Source organism: Zingiber officinale, chromosome 2A (assembly GCF_018446385.1).
Source record: "Zingiber officinale cultivar Zhangliang chromosome 2A, Zo_v1.1, whole genome shotgun sequence".
In the NCBI taxonomy this organism is placed as follows: Eukaryota; Viridiplantae; Streptophyta; class Magnoliopsida; order Zingiberales; family Zingiberaceae; genus Zingiber; species Zingiber officinale.
This window is the reverse complement of record NC_055988.1, coordinates 83,837,873-83,857,178: the sequence shown is the minus strand read 5'-3', so window position 1 is coordinate 83,857,178 and position 19,306 is coordinate 83,837,873.

Below are 19,306 nucleotides of genomic sequence, written 5' to 3'. Positions count from 1 at the left end.
TTCTCAAAATATGACACATTTTACTCTTACAAGAGTAAATCATAAATCCATTTCATTTTCAAAGGTTAATAATAGCCTTGAAAATGCTCCATGAGTGTCAACTTCATCATGATTGGGTTAACTACCCTTCCACTTAGAGTTGACACTCTCTAACCCATCTATGGGGTAGAGAAGATGCTCCTAGGAACCCAAAACCTATTGGTACTCCTTGGATGCTCTAGGTACTCACTAGGGATAACTTCCCTAGATACCTTCATAGTGACCTTGTTTGGCTTCTTAGAAGCCTTGGTCACTTTTTCTTGATCAATTCTAGGGATTTCTTCCCTTGTGACCTTCTTAGTGACTTTCTTAGACTTCTTAGAAGTCTTAATCACATTTGTTGCAAAAATACTCTTAGGGATGACCTCCCTAGTATTTTTGGCTTGCCCACTAGGCCTAGGGTTGGTTCCATAGCTATATGGAATCCTATGATAAGAAATTACATCCTTCTTGGTTTTAGGTTTGTATCCCAAACCCTTATGACCATTGGATGACTTTGATACTTCTAGACCTAGGTTTTGACTCTTGGACCCTTGTGTCATATTTGTGATTTTTCTAAGAGTCATCTCTAATTTGTCAAGTCTTGACCTCAAGACTTGATTTTCCTTCCATAATTCTTCAACCTTAGGTTTTTCACTAAAACCTTGATTTTTCTTCTTCTTAGGCAAATACCTAGAATCCTTAGGGTTCTTGCCTAAATTCCTATCTACCTTTCTAAACCTAGGTTGAGAGGTTTTAGCATGATAAGCTACATGATTTTCCTTAACTTTTTCATGTCTCCTATTTTCATGGTAAATTGCATTGAAATGATATAAATTAGAACTATCATGCTTTTTACCATTATTTAAGGGGATAGGTTCAATGAATTATACCTTCCTTTTTACCTTGGAGGCTCCCCCTTTAGTTGTGCTTCCTCCTTTGGCTTTGACCACCTTCTTCCCCTTAGGGCATTGACTTCGGTAATGCCCCTTTTGATTGCAAGAGAAACACACAATATGCTCCTTGCTCTTCTTTGTTCCGGGGATGGTCTCCTTGGGCTTCTCCTTGTCCTTTTTTTCCACTTGGCCCTTCTTCTTGGTCAATTTAGGGCACTTGCTCTTGTAGTGCCCGTGTTCCCTACACTCAAAACATATAATATGATTTTTATTTTTAAATGAACTATTTATACCTTCTTGTGTAGGGGTGACACTTGCTCCTCCATTTGATCCGGATGTGGAGGCTTCTTCTTGATCCAAAATTGATTTCCCTCCTATTGATTTGTCTCGACTTGTGGAGGTAGAAGCTACTTCATCCTCTTCTTCTCCATTTGACCCGGACGTAGAAACTTCTTCTTGCTCCGGGGTCAATGATCTACATTCCCCCTCAATCCTAGAGGTGGAGGCTTCATCATCTTGTATATGGAATAAGGAGTATGCTCCCTCCTTACCTTCTTCATTGCATTCCTTTGAAGATGAAGCTTCTTGGACTTCCTCTTCTTTGGAAGTTGAGCATCTCTCAACTTTGGAGTCCTCTTGCTCTTTATTTTGATCCAATGAGTCGCTCTCTTTGGATTTTTCTTGGTCTGGTACAGTGGATGGGATCTCATGAATTAATGTCAATTTGCTCCAAAGCTCCTTGGCATCCTTGAACTCTCCAATTTTTCCAAGAATGTGGCTAGGCAATAGATTGACCAAAAGCTTGGTCACTTTATCATTGGCCTCACATCTTTGAATTTATTCTTGACTCCATTTTCTTTTCTTGAGGACTTTGCCCTTAAAATTTGTTGAAGCCTCGAAACCTTCCATGAGAGCAAACCATTGCTCTATCTTCACCATCAAGAAATTCTCGATCCTTGATCTCCAAAGATCGAAGCTTATCATGGTGAATGGTGGAGGCACCCTCGTGTCGAATCCGAGTCCATCTCGGAATTCCCTTTGAAGTTGAGCTTCTTGTGATGAAGTCTTCGACTTGTAGAATTTGCTCCAACTTCTTCGCCCTCTAGCTTTGCCCATTCCGGCGATGATTCCGGTGAAGAGAGGCCTCGCTCTGATATCACTTATTGGGACCGAAAATGTAGCTAGAGGGGGGGTGAATAGCTCGATGCTTTCTTAGTGCTTGACGTTGCTTGTTTCTTCAAAGATATGCAGCGGAAATACAAGAAACAACTACAACAACGCTAACAAATGGATTTTACTTGGTATCCACCTCACAAGAGGTGACTAGTCCAAGGATCCACACACACCTCCACTAATAAACACTCCTTTTCCGTAACTACCGAAGGCGGAGAAGCCCTACAAGACTCTCAATACAGAAAGAAAGGAAAGGGAACAAAAGTATAAGCGAAGCTTACAATGAATACAAGAAACCCTAACCCTAGCTTTCTTCTTCTTGCTTTTGATCCACCTCTTGACTTGGAAGAGCCTCCAAGAACCTTCAAGAACTGGCGATCTGGAGCTTAGAGAGAGTTGTGGAGTTGCTGTCGAGGATTTGGAGTGAACAGTGCAAAATCTGCCGAAGAAGACGCACGCCAACGGCCTTTATCTGCGCCAACAATCGGATCCCGATCGATTGGATTGCTCCCAATCGATCGGGGAGGCTTTGGATCGATCAACTGATCGATCCAGAGCACCTCCGTGCTCTGGGAATTTGCCTGGATCGATCGACCGATCGATCCAGGGCTTATCGCGACAAATCACAGCTTCCCAATCAATCCACTGATCGATTGAGACCTCTGGATCGATCGGCCGATCGATCCAGCAGGCTTCTGTGCGCTCGCGACTGCCTCCCAATCGATCCACTGATCGATTGGGACGAAGGCTTCTCACGGGGACTCCCCAATTGATCGGCCGATCGATTGGGCTCCAGCCAATCAATCGGTTGATTTATCCAGCTGCTGGTTTTTGCCCAAAACCAAGTCCCAAGCCCCCCAAACCAACATCCGGTCAACCTTGACCTGTTGGTACATCATGCCTAGCATCTGGTCTCCCTTGACCTGCTAGGACTCCCTCACCAAGTGTCCGGTCAATCCCTTTGACCCACTTGGACTTTTCTCCTCGTGCCAAGTATCCGGTCAATCCCTTTGACCTACTTGGACTTCCACCAGATGTCTGGTCAACCTTGACCCATCTGAATTTCCACTACTACAAAATGAGCCTAAGGTATTACTTTGGAAGCAACACTTCAGTAAGCATTGTCCTATATCAAATTTTAAAAAAAACATGCAACACTTTCAAATAAGTGTTGCATTATAATTAAAATGCAACACATTTTCTAGGAGTGTTGCATTTGTTATTAAAAAAAGCAAACTTTTTAGAAGTATTGTAATATAAATAGATAAGTTAAAATCAAAACCCTAAATTTGATTTCTCCCCTCTCCCGATTTCTTTCCATTTCCCCATTCCTCTTCCTCTTTCCCAGATTCATCACCGCCACCTCCCTCTAGCATCGCCCTCTCGTCGCCGGTCGAGTGAGAACCGTCGCCGGGTGAGTGAGAACCGTCGCCACCCTATCTCTTCCACTTCACTCCATACCCTAGCCTCCCAATCCACCGGTTCCGACCACTCTCTCTCGTGGATCTGCTACCCCTCTCGTTCGAGTGTCTCTGTAATCGCAACCACCATGAGCACGAAACATTGTCCTCATTTTGCATATTAGGGCAGTGAAACCATTGCCTTGTAACTTGTGGCACATCCAATTCTTCAACGCATTTTGCATTATGCAATGGTATTGTTACTTAATGCACCATAGTATTGGCCAACTAAAACATTCCTTTCTCTATTCCTTTTCAGTTCAGGATCTTGTGCAAGACACAGATACCCTGGCAGAAGACTGGTACATAGCAATGGAGGCACTTTGTGGGGTATGTTATTATTGATTTAAACATTTTAGTTAAACTATCCTCATTTTGTCTATGCACAGGACATGCATATCTATTTGGCTATCCTGGCACCATTTTTGTATATCATATTCTATTTATAATTTATGCTACCATTGTGGCCACAATATGTTTAGTAAGTCACTTCAGCAGCTGTTAACATATTGTGACTGGCTGTATGATTTTGCCGTCTCTACAACCAATTATTGTTTACTTCTCAGACTGTTCCCAGTGGTTGTCACGGGCTATTCCTAAGTCAAATCGAAAAGAGTTTATCAAGAAGGTGGAAGAAATGCTTCACCTAGTACCAGGCCCTGTTGTTTTCATCTATGGTCAAAGTATAATGGAATCAGGGTCTAAGGAGAAAGAAAAGCTGGTATATTCAACTTGTGGCCATCAAGAGAACATGTTCTTCAAAAATTTATTATGATGATTATGTCTTTTGTTATTGTGAATATGTTAGGCATTCAACCTTCTTTTATATGTTCTCCCTAATGATATGCTTGGTAACTTGTGCAGGCGACAATGTTTCTCCCTAGTCTTGGTCGCATTGCTCAGCTGGTATATAACTCTTACATTGTGTTTGAAGTTAGAACTTTCTAATTCAAGTAGGCACATGGTTAACATCTAACTTCATATAGGCAGGTTGGTCAATTATAGATGTCATGTACCCCTATCTCTCTTTTTGAGTTGGTTTTGTACTATATTAAAAGCTTATGACACTTATTGCAAAACCATGATCCTTATATAATGTACACAATTCATGAGACCCCTTGTCATAACAAACCTTTTTTACAGTTCAGGTCTATTAAGATTAGCTGAACTGATTGAACTGCAAAAAGTAGCTCTAGAAATAATTTATGAGCACTACAAATATGAGAAAGTGGAGTTACAAGAATTTTTTTAGAGAATCTCGGATCAGATAGTTTAAAGAATTATGGGCTCCATGTATAATTATCATTAAGATAAATGTCAAGTTTTTCCATAGTTCTCTCTTTTTGTTGCTTAATCTTCCCCGTTTTTTGATTTTGAGGCAAGCAAAGAGTTTATGATCTGATTCCACTATTGAAACTTTAGTAGCATAGGCATGCTTCTCCTCCCCTGCTCGTGCTTGCAAATTTATATGGTTTAATTTCAAACTTTAATTTTGGCAATAATTAACTTGACAGTACTTTTGGAGATTCCTAGTTTTGCATAAGGTTGATAAATTTCAAATGACTTGCAGGAATGGTAACCTCAAAATTTGAAAAGTGTCATGCCTTGATAGCTTTTGATGTACTGAAAGAACTTTTTTTCTAGGTTGAGCTCCATGTACTAAAAGAACAGCTAATGTCCGGTTTAATAATGATTTGCTTATCTTTCTAGCCTCTTATTGGACATGTAGCTAAAGACACTTCGGATGGTTTTATTATTTATGTGTAGTCTGTTCTATAGGTGTGGATGGTTAACCAAACTTATCTATGGTTTTTTTATTTGTTTATATGTTTCAATAATTTCTTCTCAAGATTAAACTAGTAACCATATTTGTCAATTTATTTATGTGGTTCTCCCATTTTCTTTTTCAAGATTCAACTGATGACTAGAACTGATCGGCATGTGTAAATATGTTGTGTAGCTTTACTGATTAAAGATCTTTACTGAAACTAAACAAGTATATTTATTTTCATTGGCAGAACTGAATTATTTCTTTATATATTCTTTATGTTGTGTAGCTTTACTGATTAACGTGTGTTGTTTTTTGTTTTTATGCTGGCAGGACATCAGTAGATGTCTTTTTTGGTGGGCACGATCAATAATGTATGGACAAATGCCTTATGGGGGATTAATGAAGTCGACTACACATTGTCATTTGTTGGCTTTTTGTAAATGTATAGTTGCCTTTTTTGGGGATTCATGAAGGTATTAATTGATAGCTTTTGTATATTGCTTTAGTTGGCTATATATTTTCAGTTGTTATGTTTTTGTAAAATTCTTTAGCAGAATTAGTGTGGTATAACTTTTGCAATACAATGATTATATTTTGAATAATCTATTTTGTACAAATGTGTTTGAATGAATAATAAAATTGCATTATCAATAATATATTGGTGTAAAAATAAGTGTTGCTATTAATGGATAAAAGTGTTACATTTTAAAAATAAAACGCAAACATAAGTGTTGTATATGCATCAATAAGTGATGCATTTAAAAGGTGAAAAATTTAATAAAAAATGATGCATTTAATGAAAAAAGTGTTGTATTATTGGGTTAAAAAATTATAAAAAGTGTTGCTATTAATAGTAAAAAGTGTTGAAATTACTTAAGAGTAACAAAAAAATAAGTGTTGTTGTTAGAAGAAAAATGTGTTGCATATAGAGAAGTGTTGCCTTTGCTATATATCACGACAGTTCAAGAAAGTGTTGCATAAAATGACAAAAGTGTTGCATTATATCTAACATGACAGGACCTAATAAGATAGAATGAAAAGCGTTACCTTAGGTATAATGTAAGATTTATATGGCCAAAAACAGCACTTTAGAGGTGATTTCTTAGCCTTAATTTGTGGTAGCGTTCCCTGTGCCAAGTATCCAGTCAAACCCTTTAACCTACTTGGACTTCCACCAGATGTCTGGTCAACCTTGACCCATCTGGATTTCCCTTGCCTGGCTTCACTCACCAGGACTTTCATTTGCCTAGCTTCACTCACTAGGACTTTCCAACTGTCTGGCTTCACTCACCAGGACTTTCACCTAACTTCACTCACTAGGATTTTCACCTGGCTTCACTCACCAGGATTTTCACTTCTGCCTAGCTTCACTCACTAGGTCTTTCCTTCTGCCTGGCTTCACTCACCAGGACTTTACTTCTGTCTGGCTTCACTCACCAGGACTTTCCTTCTGCCTAGCTTCACTCACTAGGACTTTACTTCTGTCTGGCTTCACTTACCAGGACTTTCCTTCTGCCTAGCTTCACTCACTAGGACTTTATTTCTACCTGGCTTCACTTACCAGGACTTTCCAGTCAAGTATCCGGTCAACCTTGACCTACTTGACTCTCCTTCACATCTCAACTAGTCAACCTTGACCAAACGGGAATTGTATCAACAATCTCCCCAAATGAACAACTACACCTGCATTGTCCATATCATCTAAACCCAGTATATTGTCAAACATCGAAACCCAAACCAAGACTCAAGCTTGGTCAACCAAGTCAACCTTGACCTAAGGGATATTGCACCAACAACTCCGATCCGAGATTGGTGGCGATATGGTGATACTTCTAGCTTCGTCCATCTTCACGTTCCAAAACAGGTGGAGGAGATTCTCACAGACGGCGTCAAATTAATCCTATCTGGAAACTGAGTCAGATATATTGTCAGTGAGCGACAGAAGTGGTGGGAGTCCCCCCTCTCCTTATGCGTGCGGTGGCGGAGAAAAACACCCCCATTCTTCATTTCATATGGTTTGATTTGCATTTTTCAGCCAGAATTCCATTCCTTTTACCACCCGTTTCTGGTGAGTTTTTTTCCCTTCAATATTCTTATGTTTGTTATTTAAAAAATTTAGAAAATAAATCCATGTTAGTATAAGTAGCTAACATATAAGGATCATCTCCAATGATACGTTAATCAAAAACATCTTACGCAACTGCAATGCTTAATGATGTACTGCCACTTGGCCGTTATGAGAAACTGAGGCGAACAGTGATGTCCAATGTTACAAGATATATTAGAGGAGATCCGACTGTCCTCTTTTTATCCGATAAGTGCATTTCACTTGCGCCGATCTAGGAGGAATTTTATTAATATATTATCGATGTATACCTCCATATTTCTATCGATCTGTTGCCGGAACACCTTGTTCATCAATCTTTGATAGGTGGCCCCAACATTCTTTAGAGTGAACGACATGACATTATAGCAGAAGGTTCTATTTATGGTAATGAAGCTGACCTTTTCTTAATCTTCTCTGCCAAGCGAAACTTGATGGTAGCTCTGATACGCATCAAACATGCATATCAACTCATAGTCCATCGTGGAGTCAACCATCTGATTGATACGTGGCTAGTAGTCCTTCGAGCAGACCTTGTTTAAATTCCTGAAGTCGATGCAGATCCACAACTTGTTCCTTGGCTTGGATCCTAACATAAGTTGGCAAGCCATTTCAGGAATACCTCCCTAATATGCCCTGCCTTCAATAGCTTTTCCACCTCCGCTCGAATAGTCTGATTTTACTCTGAGATGAAATCCCTTTTATTCTCCTTCACTGGCCTAGCGTCCAGTTGGACGTACAACTCATGTTGTGCTATAATCGGTGAGATACTTGAGAGCTCATGAGTTGCCCATATGAATACATCATGGTTTTGCCTTAGACAGACAACTAGTTTGACCTTCTTTTATATGCCCAAATTGGTCGCAATAAAGATAGTGGCTTTCGACTAGCTGGAATGAATTTGTACTTCTTCCTTTTCTTTATAGAACAAAGTCAGGGGAGTTTCCTGAATTGTGTTGACCTCAAGAGGCTCAGGGTAGATTGGGACTCGTCTTTTATTACTTCCACATCGCACCTTCGTGCCACTAACTGATCGCCTTTGACCTCACTGACCTTGTCATCCACTGGGAACTTCATCTTTTGGTAAAATATGGAGACGACAACTCGGAACTCATTTAGTGTTGGTCGGCCAAGAATTACGTTGTACGTGGAAGGTGCGTTCACTACTATGAAGTTAGTTTGGTGAGTCCTCATGAGCGGCTCCACCCCTAGAGAGATGGCCTGCTGAACTTGGCTGATTGGTGATACCTCATTGCTCGTAAAATCATATAAGGGAGTCGTCATAGGATGGAGCTCAGCTCGATCTATTTGTAGCTAATCAAATGCCTACTTGAATATAATGTTGACCGAACTGCTCGTATCAACGAAGGTCCTGTGGATGGTGTAGTTGGCGATCACAACCTTCATAATTAAGGCATCGTCATGGGGGACTTCCACTCCCTCTAAATCTCGAGGACCGGAACTGATTTTTAGTCCTTGTGATTTTTCTTTGCTACACCAGACGGCGTGGATCTCCAACCACTTAGCGTACGACTTCCGAGCTCGATTGGAGTCACCATCGGTCGGACCTCCTGCTATCATACCTATATAGCCCCGAATGGCGTTACCGTGATTTTCTTCCTCCTGGACAGATGGGTGTGACTGCTCAGCTGACACCCGGGCGGGCCTCTTGTTATGTCTTGGCTGGGATTGTGGTCGGTGCGGATCGGCAGGTCCATGGCCCCGATCATACTGTCTCTTCGATTGGTTGTTCTAATGGCGATTGGGAGAAGGTGATCAGTGGAGGGGTCCCTTGGGAGTTGGTCAGTGCGGTTTTGGATTGAGATGGTAACAATCCCTCGTATTGTGAGTCGCTGATATGTGATAAGAGCAGAACAATGGGGTCCACGGTAGGGGTTCTATTACTTTTGCCCGCTCAGCCTCCACATGTTGGACTACATGGGTTTGGGGCTCCTAGTGTTGCTGTGTTGCTCCAGCTCGGGGCTCCTTCGGGGGTAGATGATGGTGAGTTGCTCGGCGCTCGGGAACGACAACAGGTTTGGGAATTACCTCTTTTTTCCATGCTGACTAGGCTTCTTCAACATCGATATACTCTGTGGCTTATCCGAGCAAATAATCAAAGTCTTTTGGCAGCTTCATGATGAGTGGACGAAAGAAATCGTTATTTGTAAGTCCTTGGGAAAAGACACTTACCAAGATTTCCTAAGTGGCTGATGGAATGTCCATGACCACTTGATTAAATCTTTTAATATAGACTCGTAATGCTTCCTTAGGCCCTTGTTTGACTGTGAACAGGTTCACGTTCATCTTTTGATAACAGCGACTACTAGGAAAATGATGAAGAAAAGCGCTCGGAAATCCTTGAAGCTGCAGATGGAGCCGATTAGCAAGTGTTTAAACCACCTCTGTGCTGACCCAGAGAGCGTGGTGAGGAACACTCGACACTTAACTCCATCGGTGTATTGGTGGAGCATGACTATATTGTCGAATTTGAGCAAATGGTCTTCGGGGTCAGTCTGTTGGATCGTGAAAGTCGCTAGAGGGGGGTGAATAACGATCGAAAATTCGTTATCGAGTTAGAGTAAGCACAATGAAAAAAATAAAAGCAAAGTAATGCTAACACAAACCAATTTACTTGGTTTGGAGCCTTCGTCGACTCCTACTCCAAGGCATGCACTCGTTGAGTGATTTCATTGGGCAATTCACTAGCAGTTCGTAAAAGGTTACAAATGCAAGTACATAGACTTTAAAAGGAAATACTGACAACAAAATAAAAGAAAAAAAAACTCTTAATAGCACGTTGTCAAAGAAGCTTCACAGCATCACAGGAGCACAGCGCAGTAGAGCAGTCGTTGGAAGATGTCGTTGTTGTGTTTTGCTCCAGGGCTCACCCTCCTTATATAGCAAGCTCCGAGCGCCCAGATCCCTTCCGGGCGCTTGGACTCTAACGTAGCCCAGCAAACCAGAGCATTCCACGTTGCGACGGGTGAGAGGGGATAAAATTTGCACTCCGAGCACCCAAACCTCCATTTTCCAGCTCCCTGCAAGAAAACGTTAGTCCGAGGTAAATGTAAATTATACTACCCTACAAAACAAAGTGTTAGCACAATTATAAAAAAAGAGTAGTAATTAGATTCCGTCTCACCGAGACCAGAATCTAGTCAAGATCTCAACTTAGATTTCCGAAATGGTTCTAAGTTGGATCGGCGCCTAAGTTCCATAACTGGGAATGCGTCCTCACCGAGTCACTCCCCTCCAGTGACTTACCTTAACTTACCTGCCAGATGTCTAGTCAGCCCGTCGACCCGTCTGGATTTCATGCCAACTATCAAGTGAGCCAGTCGACCTAGCTGGAATTCATGTCATATATCCGGTCAGCCCGTCGACCTGTCTGGACTTCGTGCCAGCTATCCGATCGGCCCGTCGACCTAGCTAGGCTTCGTGCCAGATAACTGGTTAGTCTGTCGACCTTGTTAGGATCGATGATCGCGGCTAGAGAGGGGGGTGTGAATAGCCGACCCCAAATCTTCGTTTCTTCCTACAATTATGGTTAGTGCAGCGGAAAATAAAACAAAGAAACAAAGACAAGAAGATCAAACCTCAACACGCAGCGATGTAACGAGGTTCGGAGATAAACTCCTATTCCTCGGCGTGTCCGTAAGGTGGACGAAGCCTATCAATCTGTCGGTGGATGAGTCCCCGGAGAACCGGCTAATATATATACTCCTTCTGGGTGGAGAAACCTCGCCACAATCTTTCTTGCACCAGCAAGAATAGGAGTACAAGAATAGAGGAAACAAACAAGAACAATAGAAATTGTAAACACACTTGCTTGCCATCTCGTCTGAGTCCGTTGATGAAGCAGCAGCTTCACGGCTCCTGCAGCTAGAAAATCAGCACGAAGCTCACGCGAAGCTTCAGCGAAGAGGAGCTCAGCAAATCTCAAATCGCAGTAGTGAGGAAGAAGAAGAAGTAAGAAGAAGTGTATCTTCTGTAGTGCCTCTCGATCCTTTTATTACCTCAGTCAACCTGCGAACCTGCAAGCAAAAAGACCAGAACACAGAAGCCCGAAATAGCCTAGCCGTTGAGACACAACGGCTAGGCCTGGACCGATCAGGCTTCAGCCTGATCGGTCCAGGGAACCTCTGATCGGTCCTGGGGACCGATCAGGCCCCTGTCTGATCGGTCCCCGGACCGATCCCACCTCTCTTACAGAGAGGTGGCTGCGTCTCTGATCGGTCTTGGAGACCGATCAGTCTCCCTGCTGATCGGTCCCCAGACCGATCAGTTCACTCACAGAATCTCTCTGTTCGTTATCTGATCGGTCACCAGACCGATCAGATAACCCAGTGTATCACTGGATCGATCCACTGATCGATCCAGCTCTTGGTTTTTGCCCAAACCAAGTCCCACGCCTTCCAAACCAATATCCGGTCAACCTTGACCTATTGGTATCTCATGCTTATCATCTAGTCACTCCCTTGACCTGCTAAGACTCCCTACCAAGTGTCCGGTCAATCCCTTTGACCCACTTGGACTTTTCTCTTCGTGTCAAGTATCCGGTCACTCCCTTGACCTACTTGACCTTCTCAACACCAGATGTCCGATCACCCTTGATCCATCCGGATTTTCCTCCCGGCTTCACTCACGGGACTTTCACCTAGCTTCACTCACTAGGGTTTTCACGGCTTCACTCACCAGGACTCTCAACTGCTTGGCTTCACTCACGGGACTTTCCAATTGCAGCTTCACTCACGGGACTTTCCCTGCGGCTTCACTCACGGGACTTTCACCTAGCTTCACTCACTAGGGTTTTCACAACCGCTGGCTTCACTCACGGGACTTTCCCACTGCTGGCTTTACTCACCGGGACTTTCCACATCCGGTCCAGAGAGCGAGCTCCCGAGCAGTCAGGAGAACGAGCTACCGAGCCCTCTCCGACTTCCACTTGCCAAGTTCCCATACTCGGACTTCTCCGTGCCAAGTCTCCATACTTGGACTTTCTCCCGTGCCAAGCTCCCTGCTTGGACTTTTCCCGTGCCAAGCTCCCTGCTTGGACTTTTCCGAGTCAGGTCAACCAGGTCAACCTTGACCTAAGGTTGCACCAACAATCTCCCATCAAAATACAACTCTTTTGTTCTTGTCAAACATCAAAATTCAACTCGAGTCAGGTCAACTCGAGTCGGGTCGACCAGGTCAACCTTGACCTAAGGTTGCACCAACAATCTCTCCCTTTTTGATGTTTGACAATACCTTTAAGTTAGGCTAATCCAATAGCCTCAACTTTCCTCATGCCATTAGGTAATGAAACATAAGTTACAACCTTACATTCTCCTTCTAAGAAGGCAACCTCCTTCTTAGATAATGAAGGCCTAACTTAAACCCTTCATTCTCCCCCTATTGGCACACATCAACAAACTCTCCCCCTGAAGAGTAAGTTATCGTTGTTCACAACTTCACTCGTCGTGATCAACAAACTCTCCCACTAACTCCAATGTTCTTCCTTGAACATTCTCTAGACATTCTTCCCCTTTTTGACACACATCAAAGGAGTGAATCAAGGTCAAGAGTTTCTTCCTAATGAAAGTCTCATACCTTTCATTGAAACCCTTAATTTCCCCCTTGATACTAATGTCAATAGTCAATTTAGTGATAATCCCATATCACTCATGACAACTCCCCCTAAAGGTCAACTCCCCTTGACCAATAGGTAAAAACTCCCCCTAAAGGTCAACTCCCCCCTTGACCATTGCACCAACAATGTCTTGGAGAGTTTCAACCCTTTAGAAATCCAAAACACCAACTCCCAGCTGAAATTTCAGACAAAAAGGTCGAAAATCAGCAAGTTGGTACGCCCTGATCGGTCACCAGACCGATCAGAAGTCCCTGGATCGGTCACCAGACCGATCCAGCCTTCCCTGGATCGGTCCCGGGGACCGATCCAGCATCTCCTGGACCGATCAGAATCCCCTCTGATCGGTCCCCAACTCTAATTTCTGATTTCTGAATTTTTCTTCTCCCGAAATTCAGAAACCTCTAGAAAATCACAGAAAATTTGAAAAATTATGAAATTTTGAGGATACATTCCTCATACTACATACTATCAAGGAAAAATAGTTTTCTATGAAAATATCTTCCATTTTTCAATCTTGATACAAAGTTCAAAAGACTTTGAAATAACTCAAAGTTAAGTCATCTTTGTATCACTTTGCTCAATGATGAATGCTATCACTAGAAAAGCTTCATCAAGGTTTTTCAAATCAATTTTAAAAATGATTTTAAACCATTTAATTTGGGACCACAATCTTAGGGCTAAATGTACATGACTTGTACATAAGCTTTCCCTATGATCCCCAATTAGAATTAGGCTCATCTAGGTACAAGAACTATGTACCTTGATCCTAACTCATGATCCTAATATCTCACACACATCTAAGGTGTATCAAACACATCCAAGTCAATTTTGATGTGAGATATGGGTTTAGGTTATCTTAGGCTAAGTTCTCATGCATTTTCTAAACAACAATTTGATCTCCATATCAAATTGTGTTCTTAACCTTGAATCAATTTCATTGATTATAAATGCAAGAGATGATGACATGGCATAAAATGATATCATAAATGAAACATGTGCCAATGTCATGATGTCATGGCATAAAGTATGAAACTTAAATAAAGCATGACATTTAAATAACCTAAGCATTATCATGACATTTTAAATGATCATAAAATAAATATGATGTCATGACATGGCATATGGCAAACAATATATGGCAAATAACATGTAAAGGTATAGAAAATACCTAATTCTAGCCTTAGTTGCCATTTTTGATAGTTTTGATCATTTTGCCATAAATTCTATATTCCTAAGTGTAATAGACCTAAAATCATATCCTCAAGCCTTTTAGATCACTATGTGCCAACTAGATTGACTCTAGACAACTCCTCAAGTTTGATTGGCACATTCTAATCACCTTAGGAATAATTCTTAATTTCATTTTCAAGGCTTGATTATACCTTGAAAAATCCTAAAGTGCCACCTTTTGCCATGATTAGGTTAACTACCTATTCAAGTAAGGTTGGCACACCCTAACTTATCTAGTGTGATGAAATCACGCTCCTAGGAACCCAATACCTATTTGAGCTCATTGGGTTCACTAAATATTCACTAGGGATGACTTCCCTAGCAACCCTCCTAATGACCCTCCTAGGCTTTGAAGCCTTGGTCATTTGGGACTCATCAAGATCAATTCTAGGGATGACTCCCCTTGTGACCTTGGTGATGGTCTTCCTAGCCCTAGATTTTGTTCCATAATCGAATGGAACATTGTGATAAGTGGGCTTGACCACTTGGGACTTAGGTTTGTGACCCAAACCTTTCTTGTCCTTGGACATTGGTTTTTGACCCTTAAACCCTAGAGATGACTTCTCCAAGTTCTTAAGAGCCTTTTCCAAAGTATCAAGTCTTGACCTCAAGACTTGATTCTCCTTCTCTAATACCTCAATTTTTAATTTTTCATTTTTCTTTGAGGTATTCCTAGGCATATGTCTAGATGATTTTGGATTTCTACCTAGATTTTCCTTAGCCTTAGATGGGTTAATCCTAGGGTTGGCTTTCCTAGTGTTATCCTTATCTAGGCTCACATGTTTGGCACCTAAGCATGTGTATCGATTTCTATAATTATCATGCTTATCATTATTGTTAATTGCAACAAAACTACTAGCATGTGTCTTATTGCAAGAGTGAGACTTAAATGTTACCTTAGGGTTTGCCTTCGCTCCCCCTATTGACGTGCTCGGTCTCTTGTCCTTGTGAGGTTGCCTCCCCCTCGGACATTGACTCCTATAGTGTCCCCTTCGCTTGCATTGGAAGCACACCACGTGCTCCTTGCTCTTGCGTGTCGGGACTCCGGCTTCCTTGATCTTTGGCGCCGGTGGAGTCTTCCTAACCCTCTTTGGGCACTTACTCTTGTAATGTCCAAATTCCCTACACTCAAAGCATAATATATGCAATTTACTAGAACTTAAATTGCTTGAGTTACCTAGGGTTGAGGTGGGATGTGCGCTCTCTCCTTCATCCCTTCCGGAGGTAGAAGCTTCTTCTTCTTGCTCCGAACTTGAAGAAGAACTCTCCTCTTCTTCTTCTTTAGATGTTGAGTGGCCCTCAACTTCTAATTCCTCTCCTCCATGATGTGAGCTACTTGGCTCACTTGGCTCCTCTTCATGACTTGAAGTGGAGTTCTCCTCATGGAACTTTGCCAAGTTGTTCCACAACTCCTTGGCATTGTTGTATCCACCTATCTTACATAGAACATCATTAGGTAAAGAAAATTCAAAAATTTTCAATACCTCATCATTGACTAGGGATTGGTGGACTTGTTCCTTGGTCCACTCCTTATTCTCTAGGGTTTCTCCTTTCTTGTCCATCGGAAGGCTTGAAACCTAATTGTACACAACTCCAATTTTCAATGTTAGTCATAAGGAAATATTTCATCCTTACCTTCCAATACGCGAAGTTGTCGCGATCGTAGAAGGGTGGAATTGTGATGTCTTCTCCGAGTTGATCCATCTCAAGCTCGTGCTCCCCCGGGTGTTGATCCAACGAAGAGCGACCTCGCTCTGATACCACTTGTTAGGATCGATGATCGCGGCTAGAGAGGGGGGTGTGAATAGCCGACCCCAAATCTTCGTTTCTTCCTACGATTAGGGTTAGTGCAGCGGAAAATAAAACAAAGAAACAAAGACAAGAAGATCAAACCTCAACACGCAGCGATGTAACGAGGTTCGGAGATAAACTCCTACTCCTCGGCGTGTCCGTAAGGTGGACGAAGCCTATCAATCCGTCGGTGGATGAGTCCCCGGAGAACCGGCTAATATATATACTCCTTCTGGGTGGAGAAACCTCGCCACAATCTTTCTTGCACCAGCAAGAATAGGAGTACAAGAATAGAGGAAACAAACAAGAACAATAGAAATTGTAAACACACTTGCTTGCCATCTCGTCGGAGTCCGTTGATGAAGCAGCAGCTTCACGGCTCCTGCAGCTAGAAAACCAACACGAAGCTTCAGCGAAGAGGAGCTCAGCAAAGCTCAAATCGCAGTAGTGAGGAAGAAGAAGAAGTAAGAAGAAGTGTATCTTCTGTAGTGCCTCTCGATCCTTTTATTACCTCAGTCAACCTGCGAACCTGCAAGCAAAAAGACCAGAACACAGAAGCCCGAAATAGCCTAGCCGTTGAGTCACAACGGCTAGGCCTGGACCGATCAGGCTTCAGCCTGATCGGTCTAGGGAACCTCTGATCGGTCCTGGGGACCGATCAGGCCCCTGTCTGATCGGTCCCCGGACCGATCCCACCTCTCTTACAAAGAGGTGGCTGCGTCTCTGATCGGTCTTGGAGACCGATCAGTCTCCCTGCTGATCGGTCCCCAGACCGATCAGTTCACTCACAGAATCTCTCTGTTTGTTATCTGATCGGTCACCAGACCGATCAGATAACCCAGTGTATCACTGGATCGATCCACTGATCGATCCAGCTCTTGGTTTTTGCCCAAACCAAGTCCCACGCCTTCCAAACCAATATCCGGTCAACCTTGACCTATTGGTATCTCATGCTTAGCATCTAGTCACTCCCTTGACCTGCTAAGACTCCCTACTAAGTGTCCGGTCAATCCCTTTGACCCACTTGGACTTTTCTCTTCGTGTCAAGTATCCGGTCACTCCCTTGACCTACTTGACCTTCTCAACACCAGATGTCCGATCACCCTTGATCCATCTGGATTTTCCCTTGCCCGGCTTCACTCACCAGGACTTTCACCTAGCTTCACTCACTAGGGTTTTCACCTGGTTTCACTCACCAGGACTCTCCAACTGCCTGGCTTCACTCACCAGGACTTTCCAATTGCCTGGCTTCACTCACCAGGACTTTCCAATTGCCTGGCTTCACTCACCAGGACTTTCCCACTGCCTGGCTTCACTCACCAGGACTTTCCCACTGCCTAGCTTCACTCACCAGGACTTTCACCTAGCTTCACTCACTAGGGTTTTCACAACTGCCTGGCTTCACTCACCAGGACTTTCCCACTGCCTGGCTTTACTCACCAGGACTTTCCACATCCGGTCCAGAGAACGAGCTCCCGAGCCCTCTCTGACCACAGTCCGGAGAACGAGCTACCGAGCCCTCTCCGACTTCCACTTGCCAAGTTCCCATACTCGGACTTCTCCGTGCCAAGTCTCCATACTTGGACTTTCTCCCGTGCCAAGCTCCCTGCTTGGACTTTTCCCGTGCCAAGCTCCCTGCTTGGACTTTTCTCGTGCCAAGCTCCCTGCTTGGACTTTTCCGAGTCAAGTCAACCTTGACCTAAGGTTGCACCAATAATCTCCCATCAAAATACAACTCTTTTGTTCTTGTCAAACATCAAAATACATCTCGAGTCAGGTCAACTCGAGTCGGGTCGACCAGGTCAACCTTGACCTAAGGTTGCACCAACAGACCTGTCTGGGTTTCGTGTCAGCTATCCAGTCAACCTATCGACCTAGCTGGGCTTCTCCTGCACACTTGGTCAAAGTGTTAGATCACAAAGAAACTAACTTAACCTACTTTGTTATTCATCAAAATCTGAGTTAGACCGTTAGTACTAACCGCACCAACACAGTCGACCCATTATACTCCTTGATCGTCGGTGGTTTGAAATGAGGTGGCAACTGATCGTCGAGGATTTCTTAAGAGAACTGCCTATTGTTCTGCTCGGGAGAGTCGTTGAGTCGGGGTGCTTTGCCTTTCCGCCCATCTCGGATGGACGCATTCTTAGAAGATGATTCTTGCATCCTTTCATCTCAGTCGTGCTCTTCCAAGGGCATGCAGAATAACACCTTGTGGTACGTGATCAATGCGTTGGGTGCTTGTTGGTGGTTTGTCTTGTGATCAGCTCGAGTTATATGATTAGCTTACTGTTTGGTCACCGATGCAACCGGTTCGTTCGGCGCTCGGTAGTCGATCGCTATTTCTTGCTATTGTTGCATCATCTTTCCAACTAAGCCATTTATTAGCCTCTCTAGCTCTTCTTAGGTTAACATTACTACAATGAGTCGTTCCAGCATCTTCCATCTTTACATTTTGAATGCAGGATAAATTCTCATAAACAACGCCAAATATGATCATGTCTGATAGTTTTGATTAGTACTACCGAGCTCGGATGTTCCTACCGAGCGTCCTCTGGTTGGCAAATAGTGGGACCCACCTACATATCCTATTGTACTCTTTTGAAAGTTTGTGCGGCTAACAATAAAGCATGTCCAGTATGCAAATCATACTTTAGAAGCTTCTAGCTTATCACATTGGAGATTCATATGCTCACTTAAGAAAAGGTATGGATACTTTTTGACTTGTCTTTTTCTAGGATACTTTGGAAAACATGCCTACGCTTTGAGATACGTGCGTGGATGTTATAGTGACACTATAAAAGGGGGTTTCCATCTATAGACGAAGGTATGCGAGACTCCACTATTCTACATGCTCTTTGCTATAGTATTTTCAATGTTCTTCTCCACTTAAATGAATCACTGACATGAGTGTCAGAGGGTCAATGCCGGGGACCCCTTCCCTGGTTCGGCACTAACTCTCTTAGTTTTGCAGGATTTCATGGAGGCTTCTTCCAATCTATTGCAGAGCCACGTACCCAGCTAACCGCCTTCTCAGCTTTCGGACAGGATCAATTGTAATTTATTCTTCATCCATTTTTTTTCATTAGATTACATACTCTCCATTTAAATAAATAGAAAATTACCCTTGGACTAACGGCGGAGTCTACCCGGGTGATTTACAGGGAGTGATCCCAAGCTATGGATCATGAATGTCGATGTCGTCACCTTGGGTTTTCGTTCTCTTTC